We start from the raw sequence: 14,096 nt of genomic DNA, 5'->3' as shown, positions 1-14,096 counted from the left end.
TAAAGAACATCCTACTAAAGAATGGGATAACAAAGAGCAGAGCAAGATGGTGGAGTAGGATACCTGGATTTCATCTGGTCTCGGGAATTCAGCTGGATAGGGATCAAACCATTCTGAACACCTACGAACTAAACAAGATCAAAGAAAAGAATAGCAACAACTCTCTGAACATAAAAGCGACCACTTTCTGGAAGGTAGGACGTGCGGAGAAGTGAATACCAGATGATATTCGGGAGGATAGACGGTGGGGGAGGGGGCCTCCGTCGGCTGCTTCTGGCAAGTGATAGAGCAGCAGAGCACAAAATCGGAACTTTTAGAAGTTGGCTCTGCTGAGAGACGTTGCTCCAGTGGCTAAGCGGGTGGTGGAACCATCACAGGACACTGTGGTCTCAGGACCCTCGGGGTCACAGAAAGACCGGGAATGCCTGAGTGCGGCAGAGCTCCCAGGTATCAGAGCAGGGAAGCCGGCTGCAGAGACGGAGCCGAGGCGCAGGTTCTCAGCTCGGGGTTGCCATAAACCTTGATCCGCGGCACATTCAGGCCACTGCTCCTCTAGTGGGGACCCAAAAAGCGGCAGATCTGGGGAGACTCCCTTTCCTCCCCCAGGAGGAGTGGCGCGGGAGTGCATCACAGGGATCTGCTGGGTTTGGAGACTCCACACGGGGTCATGCACCAGAGATAGAAACGCTCGGTCACAGGCCGGGTGAGCACGGAGTGCGGCCAGAGACCGGGGAGATGGGAGTGATTGACTGCTCTTCACTGGGGGAGCACTGAGGAGCGGGGCCCCGAATTCTCGGCTCCTCTGGGGCGGAGATTGGGAGGCCACCATTTTCATTCTTGTCCTCCAAAGCTGTAGGGAAAGCTTGCAGGGAACAAAAGCTCCCAAGAGCAAACCCGAGCAGATTACTTAGCCCAGACCAGGCAAGGCTGGGGTAATTCCGCCTCCGGCAAAGACATTTGGGAACCAGGGCAACAGGCCCCTCCCCCAGAAGATCAGCAAGAACCGCCAGCCAAGACCAAGTTTACCGATCAATGAGAAAGGCAGAACTCCAGCCCTAAGGGAATACTGCACATAGAATTCATGGCTTTTTTACCATGATTCTTTAGTCTTTCAAAGTTAATTTTTTTAACTGTCTTTTTTAAAATTTTTCTTTTTCTCTTTTTAAACCAACATCTTATCAATCCCTTTTTTAAAACATTTATTTTTCATTTTTAGAGTCATATTCTATCCCTTCATAATAGTTACCCTTATTTTTGGCATAGTTGTTTCTCTTTAAAATTTTGAGATACAGTTTCTTCTAACAGATCAAAATATACCCTAAATCTCTAGTGTATGGCTCTGTTCTAGTCTCCTGCCTGGTCACATTCTCTCCCCGTTTTTTTCTTTTTTTTTTTAAATCCTCTTCTTTTTTCAAACAACTTCTTACCAATTCCTTTTATAAAATTTGTTATAATTTTCATCTTTACATTCATATTCCATCCCTTCATCCTATCGACCCTTATTTTTGTACATATACAAATTTTTCTTACTTTAAAATTTTCAGAGGCACTTTCTTCTACAGACCACAATACACCCAAAGTCTAGTGTGTGGCACTGTTCTATGCACCAGCCTGATCATATTTGATCATATTCTGTTTTTTTGTTGTTTTGTTGTTTTTGTTTGTTTTGATCTATTTCTTTTTCTTTTCTTTTTCTTTTTCTTCTTTCTTTCCCTTTCTTTTCCCCTGGTTTCAGGTCTTTTCTGATTTGTTTAGAGTATATTTTCTGGGGGCGTTGTTACCCTGTTAGCATTTTATTCTCTCATTCATCTATTCTCCTCTGGACAAAATGAGAACACGGAAAAAATCACCTCACCAAAAAGAACAAGAGGTAGTACCAACTGCCAGGGACCTACTCAATATGGACATTAGTACAATGTTGGACATAGAGTTTAGAATCATGATTTTAAAGATACTAGCTGGGCTTGAAAAAAGCATGGAAGTAATTAGAGAAACCCTTTCTGGAGAAATAAAAGAACTAAAATCTAACCAAGTCGAAATCAAAAAGGCTATTAATGAGGTGCAATCAAAAATGGGGGCACTAACTGCTAGGATAAATGAGGCAGAAGAGAGAATCGGTGATATAGAAGACCAAATGATGGAAAATAAATAGGCTGAGAAAAAGAGAGAGAAACAACTACAGGATCACGAGGGCAGAATTCGAGAGATAAGCGATACCATGACACAAAACAACATTAGAATAATTGGGATCCCAGAAGAAGAAAGAGAGAGAGGGGCAAAAGGTATATTGGAGCAAATTATAACAGAGAACTTCCCTAATGTGGGGAAGGAAACAGGCATCAAAATCCAGGAGGCACAGGGAACCCCTCTCAAAATCAATAAAAATAGGTCAACAACCCAACATCTAATAGTAAAACTTACGAGTCTCAGAGACAAAGAGAAAATCCTGAAAGTAGCTCAGGAGAAGAGATATGTAACCTATAATGGTAGAAACATTAGATTGGCAACAGACCTATCCACAGAGACCTGGCAGGCCAGAAAGGACTGGCATGATATAATCAGAGCAATAAACGAGAAAAATATTCAGCCAAGAATACTATATCCAGCTAGGCTGTCATTGAAAATAGAGGGAGAGAGAAAAAGCTTCCAGGATAAACAACAACTAAAGGAATTTGCAAACATGAAACCAGCTCTACAAGAAATATTGAAAGGGGTCCTCTAAGCAAAGAGAGAGCCTAAAAGCAATATAGACCAGAAAGGAACACAGACAATATACAGTAACAGTCACCTTAGAGGCAATACAATGACACTAAATCATATCTTTCAATAGTTACCCTGAATGTAAATGGGCTAAATGCCCCAATCAAAAGATACAGGCTATCAGATTGGTTTAAAAAAACAAGACCTATTGGTACGCTGTCTGCAAGAGACTCATTTTAGACCCAAAGACACCCCCACTTTGAAAGTGAGGGGGTGGAAAACTACCATGCTAATGGACACCAAAAGAAAGCTGGGGTGGCAATCCTTATATCAGACAAATTAGATTTTAAACAACAGACTGTAATAAGAGATGAGGGAGGACACTATATCCTACTTAAAGGGTCTATCCAACAAGAAGATCTAACAATTGTAAATATCCATGCCCCTAACAAGGGAGCAGCCAATTATATAAGGCAATTAATAACAAAAACAAGGAAACACATTGACAACAATAGAATAATAGTGGAGCACTTTAACACCCCCCTCACTGAAATGGACAGATCATCTAAGCAAAAGATCAGCAAGGAAATAAAGACTTTCAATGACACACTGGACCAAATGGACTTCACAGAAGTATTCAGAACATTCCATCCCAAAGCAACAGAATACACATTCGTCTCTAGTGCCCATGGAACATTCTCCAGAATAGATCAAATCCTAGGTCACAAATCAGTTCTCAACCGGTACCAAATTTTGGAATTATTCCCTGCATATTTTCAGACCACAGTCCTTTGAAACTAGAGCTCCATCACAAGGGGAAAGTTGGAAAGAACTCAAATACATGGAGGCTAAAGAGTATCCCACTAAAGAAAGAATGGGTTAACCAGGAAAATAAGAAGAATTAAAAAAATTCATGTATACCAGTGAAAATGAAAACACAACTGTTCAAAATCTTTGGGATACAGCAAAGGCAGTCCTAAGAGGAAAGTATATAGCAATACAAGCCTTCCTCAAGAAACAAGAAATGTCTCAAATACACAACCTAACCCTACACCTAAAGGAGCTAGAGAAAAAACAGCAAATAAAGCCTAAACCCAGCAGGAGACGAGAAATAATAAAGATCAGAGCAGAAATCAATGAAATAGAAACCAAAAGAACAGTAGAACAGATCAATGAAACTAAGAGCTGGTTCTTTGAAAGAATTAACAAGATTGATAAACCCCTGGCCAAACTTATCAAAAAGAAAAGAGAAACGACCGAAATCAACAAAATCATGAATGAAAGAGGAGAGATCACAAATAACACCAAAGAAATACAAACAATTATAAGAACATATTATGAGCAACTCTATGCCAGCAAATTAGATAACCTGGAAGAAATGGATGCATTCCTAGAGACGTATCAACTACCAAAACTGAACCAGGAAGAAATAGAAAACCTGAACAGACCTATAATCACTAAGGAAATGGAAGCAGTCATCAAAAATCTCCCAACAAACAAAAGCCCAGGGCCAGATGGCTTCCCAGCGGAATTCTACCAAACATTTAAAGAAGAATACCTATTCTTCTGAAACTCTCCCGAAAAAATAGAAATGGAAGGAAAATTTCCAAACTCGTTTTATGAGGCCACCCTAGCCAATAGGATCCAACAATACATTAAAAGGATTATTCACCATGACCAAGTGGGATTTATTAGTGGGCTGAAAGGTTGGTTCAACATCTGCAAATCAATCAACGTGATACAATACATTAACAAAAGAAAGAACAAGAATCATATGATCCTCTCAATAGATGCAGAAAAAGCATTTGACAAAGTACAGCATCCTTTCTTGATCTAAACTCTTCAGAGTATAGGGATAGAGGATATATACCTCAATATCATAAAAGCCATCTATGAAAAACATACAGCAAATATCATTCTCAATGGGGAAAAACTGAGAGCTTTCCCCCTAAGGTCAGGAATGCGGCAGGTATGTCCACTATCACCACTGCTTTTCAACATAGTATTAGAATTCCTAGCCATAGCAATCAGACAACAAAAAGAAATCGATGGCATCCAATTTGGCAAAGAAGAAGTCAAACTCTCACTGTTTGCAGATGTTATGATACTTTATGTGGAAAACCCAAAAGACTCCACCCCAAAACTGCTGCAACTCATACAGGAATTCAGTAAAGTGGCAGGATATAAAATCTATACGCAGAAATCAATGGCATTCCTATACACCCACAACAAGACAGAAGAGGGAGAAATCAAGGAGTCGATCCCATTTGTAATTGCACCCAAAACCATAAGATACCTAGGAATAGATCTAACCAAAGAGGCAAAGGATCTGTACTCAGAAAACTATAAAGCACTCATGAAAGAAATTGCGAAAGACACAAAGAATTGGAAAAATATTCCATGCTCATGGATTGGAAGAAAAATATTGTGAAGATGTCAATGCTACCTAGAGCAATCTACACATTCAATGCAATCCCTATCAAAATACCATCCACTTTCTTCAAAGAAATGGAACAAATAATCCTAAAATTTGTATGGAAACAGAAAAGACCCCGAATAGCCAGAGGAATGGGGGAGGAAAAAAAAAAAAAAAAAAGCAAAGGTGGCGGCATTACAATTCCAGACTTCGAGCTCTATTACAAAGCTGTCATTGTCAAGACAGTATGGTACTGGCACAAAAACAGACAAATAGATCAATGGAACAGAATAGAGAGCCCAGAAATGGACCCTCAACTCTATGGTCAACTAATCTTTGACAAAGCAGGAAAGAATATCCAATGGAAAAAAGACAGTCTCTTCAACAAATGGTGTTGGGAAAATTGGACAGCCACATGCAGAAGAATGAAACTGGACCATTTCCGTACACCACACACAAAAATAAACTCAAAATGGTTGAAAGACCTAAATATGAGACAGGAGTCCATCAAAATCCTAAAGGAGAACACAGGCAGCAACCTCTTCAACTTCAGCCGCAGCAAATTCTTCCTAGAAATATCGCCAAAAGCAAAGGAAGCAAGGGCAAAAATGAACTATTAGGATTTCATCAAGATAAAAAGCTTTTGCACAGCAAAAAAAAACAGTCCATAAAACCAAAAGACAACCGACAGAATGGGAGAAGATATTTGCAAATGATATATCAGATAAAGGGCTAGTATCCAAAATCTATAAAGAACTTATCAAACTCAACACCCAAAGAATAAATAATCCAATCAAGAAATGGGCAGAAGACATGAACAGACATTTTTCCAAAGAAGACATCCAAATGGCCAACAGACACATGAAAAAGTGCTCAACATCGCTCGGCATCAGGGAAATCCAAATCAAAACCTCAATGAGATACCACCTCACACCAGTCAGAATGGCTAAAATTAACAAGTCAGGAAACGACAGATGGTGGCGGGGATGCGGAGAAAGGGGAACCCTCGTACACTGTTGGTGGAAATGCAAGCTGGTGTAGCCACTCTGGAAAACAGTATGGAGGTTCCTCCAGCAGTTGAAAATAGAGCTACCATATGACCCAGCAATTGCACTACTGGGTATTTGCCCCAAAGATACAAATGTAGGGATCCGAAGGGGTAAGTTCACCCCGAAATTTATAGCAGCAATGTCCACAATAACCAAACTCTGGAAAGAGCCCAGATGTCTATCGACATATGAATGGATAAAGAAGAAGTAGTATATATATATACAGTGGAATATTTTGCAGCCCTCAAAAGGAATGAGAGCTTTCCATTTGAAACGATGTGGATGGGACTGGAGGGTGTTATGCTGAGTGAAATAAGTCAATCAGAGAAAGACATGTATCATATCACCTCACTGACATGAGGAATTCTTAATCTCAGGAAAGAAACTGAGGGCTGCTGCATTGGGAGTGGGGTGGGAGTGATGGGGTGGCTGGGTGATGGACATTGGGGAGGGTATGTGCTATGGTGAGCGTTGTGAATTATGCAAGACTTTTGAATCACAGATCTGTACGTCTGAAAAAAATTATGTAATATATTTTAAGAAAAGAAAAGACGATAGCAGGAGGAGAATAATGAAGGGGGGGAAACTGGAGGGGGAGACGAACCATGAGAGATGATGGAGTTGGAAAATCAAACTGAAGGTTCTAGAGGGGAGGAGGTGGGAGGATGGGTTAGCATGGTGATGGGTATTAAAGAAGGCACGTTCTGCATGGAGCACTGGGTGTTATGCACAAACAATGAATCATGGAACACTACATCAAAAACTAATAATGTAATGTATTGTGATTAACATAACAATAATAAAATTTAAAGAGGAATAAAAAAAAGAATGAGATAACAAGGAAATTAAAGAAATAAAAATCCATGGAACCATGTGAATATGAAAGCACAACATCCAAAACCTTTAGGATGCAGCAAAAGTGGTCATAAGAGGATAATATATAGCAATACAGGCCTACCTCAAGAAGCAAGAAAAAAGAAAAACTCAAATACACAGCCTAATCTTATGCCTAAAGGAGCTAGGAAAGGAACAGCAAATGAAGCCTAAACTCAGCAGAAGGGAAATAATAAAGATTAGAGCAGAAATAAATGATAGAGAAAGAAAAAAATAGTAGAACAGATCAATGAAACTAGGGGCTTGTTCTTAGAATTACTAAAATTGATAACCCCCCAGCCAGACTTATTAAAAAGAAAGGAGAAAGGAACAAATAAATAAAATCTCAAATGAGAGAGCAGAGATCACAACCAACACCAAAGAAATACAAACTCTTAGAACATTATGAAAAGTTACATGCTAACAAATTGGGCGATCTGGAAGAAAAGGATAAATTCCTAGACACATATAAGCTACCAAAACTGAAACAGTAGGAAATAGAAAATATGAACAGACCCATAACCAGCAAAGAAATTGAATCAGTAATAATAATAAAAAAAAAAACTGCCAACAAACAAGACTCCAGGGTCAATGGCTTCTCAGGGGAATTCAACCAAATATTTAAAGAAGGATCTGTTCTTCTCAAACTGTTCAAAAAAAAAAAAAAAAAGAAGAAAGAAAAGAAAGAAAGAAATGGAAGGAAAATTTCCAAACTCATTTTATGAGGCCAGCAGGATCTTGATTCCAAAAACAAAGACCCCACTAAAAAGGGGAATTACAAGCCCATATCCCTGATGACATGGATGCAAAATATCTCAATAAAACACCAGCAAATCGAATTCAACAGTACATTAATAGCATTATTCACCACAACCCTATGGGATTTATTCCTGGGCTGCAGGAATGGTTCAACATCCACGAATCAATCAATCTGATACACCACATTAATAAAAGAAAGGATAAGAACCATATGATAACCTTAGCCAGCTTTTAGTTCTGGCATTTTTGCATTTTATGAAATAGAGTTGTTTTCATATCTGATTTTCCTAATAAACTGTGAGCTCCTTCAGGGATACCATGTCTGTCTTTTCTGTGTGTTCTTCCTGCATCTAGAACCTTACACATAGTGGCTACTTGATAGTTTCTCCATAAAAAGGTTCTTAGACATGATCAGATTGTTTATGGTGTACTTTGTATACCAAACCTAGGCTGGCATTTTTTCCCAGAGGGAAGAGGAAGCTGCCTTCAGATTCTTTTTGAGTGACACCTAAAACAGATAATGTGACTATTTCTAAAAGTATCTCCCTATGACTGCCTTCATTTAAAGACAACCAGGGAGAGAAAATGATACTCTTAAGCACTGAACTTTTGTTTACTGTTTCTTTTGCTGTGCAGAAGCTTTTTATCTTGATGAAGTCCCAAACGTTATTTTCGCTTTTGTTTTCTTTTTTTTAAATTTTTTATTGTTATGTTAATCACCATATATTACATCATTAGCTTTTGATGTTGTGTTCCATGATTCATCGTTTGTGCATAACACCCAGTGCTCCATGCAGAATGTGCCGTCTTTAATACCCATCACCAGGCTAACTTATCCCCCTACCCCTCCTCCCCTCTAGAACCCTCAGTTTGTTTTTCAGAGTCCATCGTCTCTCATGGTTCGTCTCCCCCTCTGACTTAATCCCCTTCATTCTTCCCCTCCTGCTATCTTCTTTTTCTTTTTTCTTAACATATGTTGCATTATTTGTTTCAGAAGTACAGATCTGTGATTCCTTGCCTTTGGAGACGTGTCTTGAAAGAAGTTGCTGTGGCCGATGTTGAAGAGATTACTGCCTATATTCTCCTCTAGGATTTTGATGGATTCCTTTCTCACCTTGAGGTATTTCATCATTTTGAGTTTATATCTCTGTATGGTGTAAGAGAATGGGAGAGTTTCATTCTTCTGTATATAGCTGTCGAATATTCACAGCATCATTCATTGAAGAGGCTGTCTTTTTTCCATTACATTTTTTTCCTGTTTTGTCAAAGATTAGTTGACCATAGAGATGAGGGTCCATATCTGGGATCTCTATTCTGTTCCACTGGTCTATGTGTCAGTTTTTGTGCCAGTACCATGCTGTCTTGGTGATCACAGCTTTGTGATATAGCTTGAAATCAGGCAATGTGATGCCACCAGCTTTGTTTTTCTTTTTCAACATTTCCTTGGTGATTTGGGGTCTTTTCTGTTTCAATACAAATTTTAGGATTGTTTGTTCCAGCATTTTGAAAAATGCCATTGTACTTTGATTGGGATGGCATTGAAAGTATAAAATGGGAGAAGATATTTGTAAATGACACTAAAGACAAAGGACTGATATCCAAGATCTAATACACCAACTAACTCTACACCTTAAAGAACTGCAGAAAAAGCAACAAATGATGCCTAAGCCATGCATTAGAAGAGAAATATTTAAAATTAGAGCTGAGATCAATGAATTAGAAACCAGAAACACAGTAGATCAGATCAATGAAACTACATGTTGGTTCCTTGAAAGAATTAATAAGATCGATAAACCACTGGCCAAATTTATCCAAAAGAAAAGAGAAAGGACCCAAATTAATAAAATTATGAATGAAAGGGGAGAGATCACAACTAACACCAAGGAAATAGAAACAGTTATTAGAAATTATTGTCAACAACTATATGCCAATAAACTGAATAATCTGGATGAAATGGAGGCCTTCCTGGAAACTATAAGTCGCCAAGACTGAAACAGAAAGAAATTGACAACCTGAATAGGCCAATAACCAGTAACAAGATTGAAGCACTGATCAAAAACCTCCTGAAAAACAAGAGTCCAGGGCCTGATGGATTCCCTGGGGAATTCTACCAAACATTCAAAAAAGAAATAATACATATTTTACTGAAGTTGTTTCAAAATAGAAACAGAAGGAAAAATTCCAAACTCATTCTATGAGGCCAGCATTACCTTCATCCCCAAACAAGGCAAAGACCCCATCAAAAAGGAGAATTTCAGACCGATATCCCTGATGAATATGGATTCCAAATTCCTCAACAAAATCCTAGCTAATAGGATCCAACAATTAAAAGGATCATCCAACAAGACCAAGTGGGATTTATCCCCGGGATGCAAGGGTGGTTCAACATTCGCAAATTAATCAATGTGATAGAACACATTAATAAGAGGAGGGAGAAGAACAATATGGTCCTCTCAATTGATGCAGAAAAAGCATTTGACAAAATACAACATCCTTTCCTCATTAAAACTCTTCAGAGTATAAGGATAGAGGGAACATTCCTCAAGTTCATAAAATCCATCTATGAAAAACCCACAGTGAATATCATCCTCAATGGTGAAAAGCCAAGAGCCTTTCCCTTCAGATCAGGAACACGTCAAGGATGCCCACTCTCGCCACTATCATTCAACATGATACTAGAAGTCCTAGCAACAGCAATCAGACAACAAAAAGAAATAAAAGGTATTCAAATTGCCAAAGAAGAAGTCAAGCTCTCTCTTTTCACAAACGACATGATAATTTATGTGGAAAACCCAAAATAATCCACCCCCAAATTACTAGGACTCATACAGCAATTCAGTAATGTGGCAGGATAAAAAATCAATGCACAGAAATCAGTTGCTTTCTTATACAATATCAACGCAACTGTAGAAAGAGAAATTAGAGAAACGATTCCATTTACAATAGCACCAAAAACCATAAGATACCTCGGAATAAACCTAATCAAAGAGGTAAAGGATCTATATTCTAGGAACTAGAGAACACTCATGGAAGAAATTGAAGAAGACACAAAAAGATGGAAAAATATTCCATGCTCATGGATCAGAAGAATAAACATTATTAAAATGTCTATGTTACCCAGAGCACTCTATACCTTCAATGCTATCCCAATCAAAATTCCAATGACATTTTTCTAAGTGCTAGAACAAACAATCCTAAAATTTGTATGGAATCAGAAAAGACCCCAAATCACTAAGGAAATGTTGAAAAAGAAAAACAAAGCTGGGGGCATCACGTTGCCCGATTTTAAGCTATTTCACAAAGCTGTGATCACCAAGACAGCATGGTACTGGCACAAAAACAGACATACAGACCAATGGAAGAGAATAGAGAGCCGAGATATGGACCCTCAACTCTATGGTCAAATAATCTTTGACAAAGTAGGAAAAATCATGCAATGGATAACAGTGTCTCTTCAATAAATGGTGCTGGGAAAATTGGACAGCCACATGCAGAAGAATGAAACTTGACCATTCTCTAACACCATACAGAACGATAAACTCAAAATGGATGAAAGACCTCAATGTGAGACAGGAAACCATCAATATCCTAGAGGAGAACATACGCAGTAAACTCTTTGACATCGGCCACAGCAACTTCTTTCAAGATACATCTAAAAACCTAGTGAAACAAAAGCAAAAACGAACTTTGGGACTTCATCAAGATAAAAAGCTTCTGCACAGCAAAGGAAACAGTCAAAAGAACAAAGAGGCAACCCACAGAATGGGAGAAGATATTTGCAAATGACACTACAGATAAAGGGCTGGTATCCATGATCTACAAAGAACTTCTCAAACTCAACACCCAAGAAACAAATAACCAAGTCAAAAAATGGGCAGAAGATATGAAAAGACACTTTTCTGAAGAAGACATACAAATGGCTAACAGACACATGAAAAAAATTTCATCATCATTAGCCATCAGGGGAATTCAAATTAAAACCACTTTGAGATACCACCTTACACCAGTTAGAATGGCAAAATGGACAGGGAAAGAAACAACAAATATTGGAGAGGTTGTGGAGAAAGGGGAACCCTCTTACACTTTCGGTGGGAATTCAAGTTGGTACAGCCACTTTGGAAACCAGTGTGGAGGTTCCTCAAAAAATTAAAAATAGAGCTACCCTATGACCCAGCAATTGCACTCCTGGGTATTTACCCCAAAGTCACAGATGTAGTGAAAAGAAGGGCCATATACACCCCAATGTTCATAGCAGCAATGTCTGCAATAGCCAAATTGTGGAAAGAGCTGAGTTGCCCTTCAACAGATGAATGGATAAAGAAGATGTGGTCTGTATATGCAATGGAATATTACTCAACCATCAGAAAGGATGAATACCCAACTTTTACATCCACGTAGATGGGACTGGAGGAGATTATGCTAAGTGATATAAGTCAAGCAGAGAAAGTCAATTATCATATGGTTTCACTTATCTGTGGAACAGAAGGAGTACTATGGAGGACATTAGGAGAAGGAAGGGAAAAATGAAAGGAGGGAAATCGGAGGGAGAGATGGACCATGAGAGACTACGGACTCTGAGAACCAAACAGGGTTTTATAGGGGAGAGGGGCGGGGGGATGAGTTAGCCCAGTGATGGGTATTAAGGAGGGCACGTATGGAACACTGGGTGTTATACGAAAACAATGGATCGTGGATCACTACATCAAAAACAATGATGTAGGTAAGGTGGAGCAAGATGGTGGAGGAGTAGGAGACCTGGATTTCGTCTGGTCTCAGGAATTCGGCTGAATAGGGATCAAACCATTCTGAACACCTACAAACTCAACAGGAGATTGAAGAAAATAATAGCAACAACTCTCTGAACAGAAAAGCGACCACTTTCTGGAAGGTAGGCCATGCGTAGAAGTGCATCCGAGGCGATATTCAGGAGGATAGATGGCAGGGGAGGGGGCCTCCTTCTGCCGCTTCTGGCAAGTGATAGAGCAGCGGAGCACAAAATTTACAAGTCTGCTTCGCGAGGGACGTCACTCCAGTGGCTAAGTGGGGGGTGGAACTCTCTCTGGGACAGTGTGATCTCAGGACCCTCGGAGTCACAGAAAGACCGGGGGTGCCTGAGTGCGGCAGAGCTCCCAGGTATCGGAGCGGGAAACCCGGCTGCAGAGATGGAGCCGAGGAGCGGGCTCTCTGCTCGGTGTAGCCATAAACCGTGATTTGTGGCACAGTCGGGCCACGGCTTTTCCAGCAGGGACCCAACAAACGGCAGATCCAGGGAGATTCCCCTTCTTCCCCCGGGAGGAGTGGCATGGGAGCGCACCACATGGATCTGCTGGGTTTGGAGACTCCACATGGGGTTGGGTGCCAGAGATAGAAATGCTCAGTCACAGGCCAGGTGAGCACGGAGTGCGGCTGGAGACCGGGAAGACAGGAGTGACTGACTGCTTTTCTCTGGGGGCACACTGAGGAGCGGGGCCCTGAGTTCTCGGCTCCCCTGGGGTGGAGATTGGGAGGCTGCCATTTTCACCCTCATCCTCTAAAGCTGTCCCGAAAGCTTGCAGGGAACAAAAGCTCCTGAGAGCAAACCCAAGCAGATTGCTTAGCCTGGACCAGCAAGGGCGGGGCAATTCCACCTCCAGCAAAGACACTTGGGAACCACGGCAACAGGCCCCTTCCCCAGAAGATCAGCACGAACAGCCAGCCAAGACCAAGTTTACCGATCAATGAGAACGGCAAAACTTCAGCGCTAAGGGAATATTGCACATAGAATTCATGTTTTTTTTTTTACCATGATTCATTAGTCTTTCAAAGTTAATTTTTTAAACTTTTTTTTGAATATTTCTTTTTCCCTTTTTCAACGAACATTTTATCAATCCCTTTAAAAAAAACCTTTTTATTTTTCATTTTCAGAGTCATTATTCTATCCCTTCATAGTAATTACCCTTATTTTTGGCATATATATATATAAGATGTTCTCTTTAAAAATCTTGAGATACAGTTTCTTCTAACATATCAAAATATACCCTAAATCTCTAGTGTATGCCTTTGTTCTAGTCTCCTGCCTGATCACATTCTCTCCCCTTTTTCTTTTTTCTTTCTTTCTTTCTTTCTTTCTTTCTTTCTTTCTTTCTTTCTTTCTTTCTTTCTTTCTTTCTTTCTTTCTTTCTTTTCTTTCTTTCTTTCTTTCTTTCTTTCTTTCTTTCTTTCTTTCTTTCTTTTTCTTTCTCTTTCTTTCTCTCTTTCTTTTTCTTTCTTTCTTTCTTTCTTTCTTTCTTTCTTTCTTTCTTTCTTTCTTTCCTTCCTTC

The 14,096-nt window shown here is 39.7% G+C and overlaps 1 protein-coding gene across 3 annotated transcripts in view; it reads left to right on the top strand.

The window, feature by feature from the left end:
- The window catches only part of ASB12 (ankyrin repeat and SOCS box containing 12), a 113,391-nt gene that overhangs the window by 85,311 nt on the left and 13,984 nt on the right, over positions 1–14,096 (top strand). For 2 of the 3 annotated variants that reach the window (XM_025863860.2, XM_073885868.1), the window contains exon 2: positions 8,792–8,917. The exons of the other annotated variant lie outside the window; for it this stretch is intronic. The gene's annotated coding sequence lies outside the window, so the exon portion shown is untranslated. The remainder of the gene's footprint in view (positions 1–8,791; positions 8,918–14,096) is intronic. 3 annotated transcript variants of the gene reach the window in all.

The sequence above is a fragment of the Callorhinus ursinus genome, unplaced genomic scaffold, assembly GCF_003265705.2.
Source record: "Callorhinus ursinus isolate GAN/ISIS: 27379988/994484 unplaced genomic scaffold, GSC_fseal_2.0 scaffold66, whole genome shotgun sequence".
Taxonomy (NCBI): Eukaryota; Metazoa; Chordata; class Mammalia; order Carnivora; family Otariidae; genus Callorhinus; species Callorhinus ursinus.
This window is presented reverse-complemented; position numbering and strand designations above follow the sequence as displayed.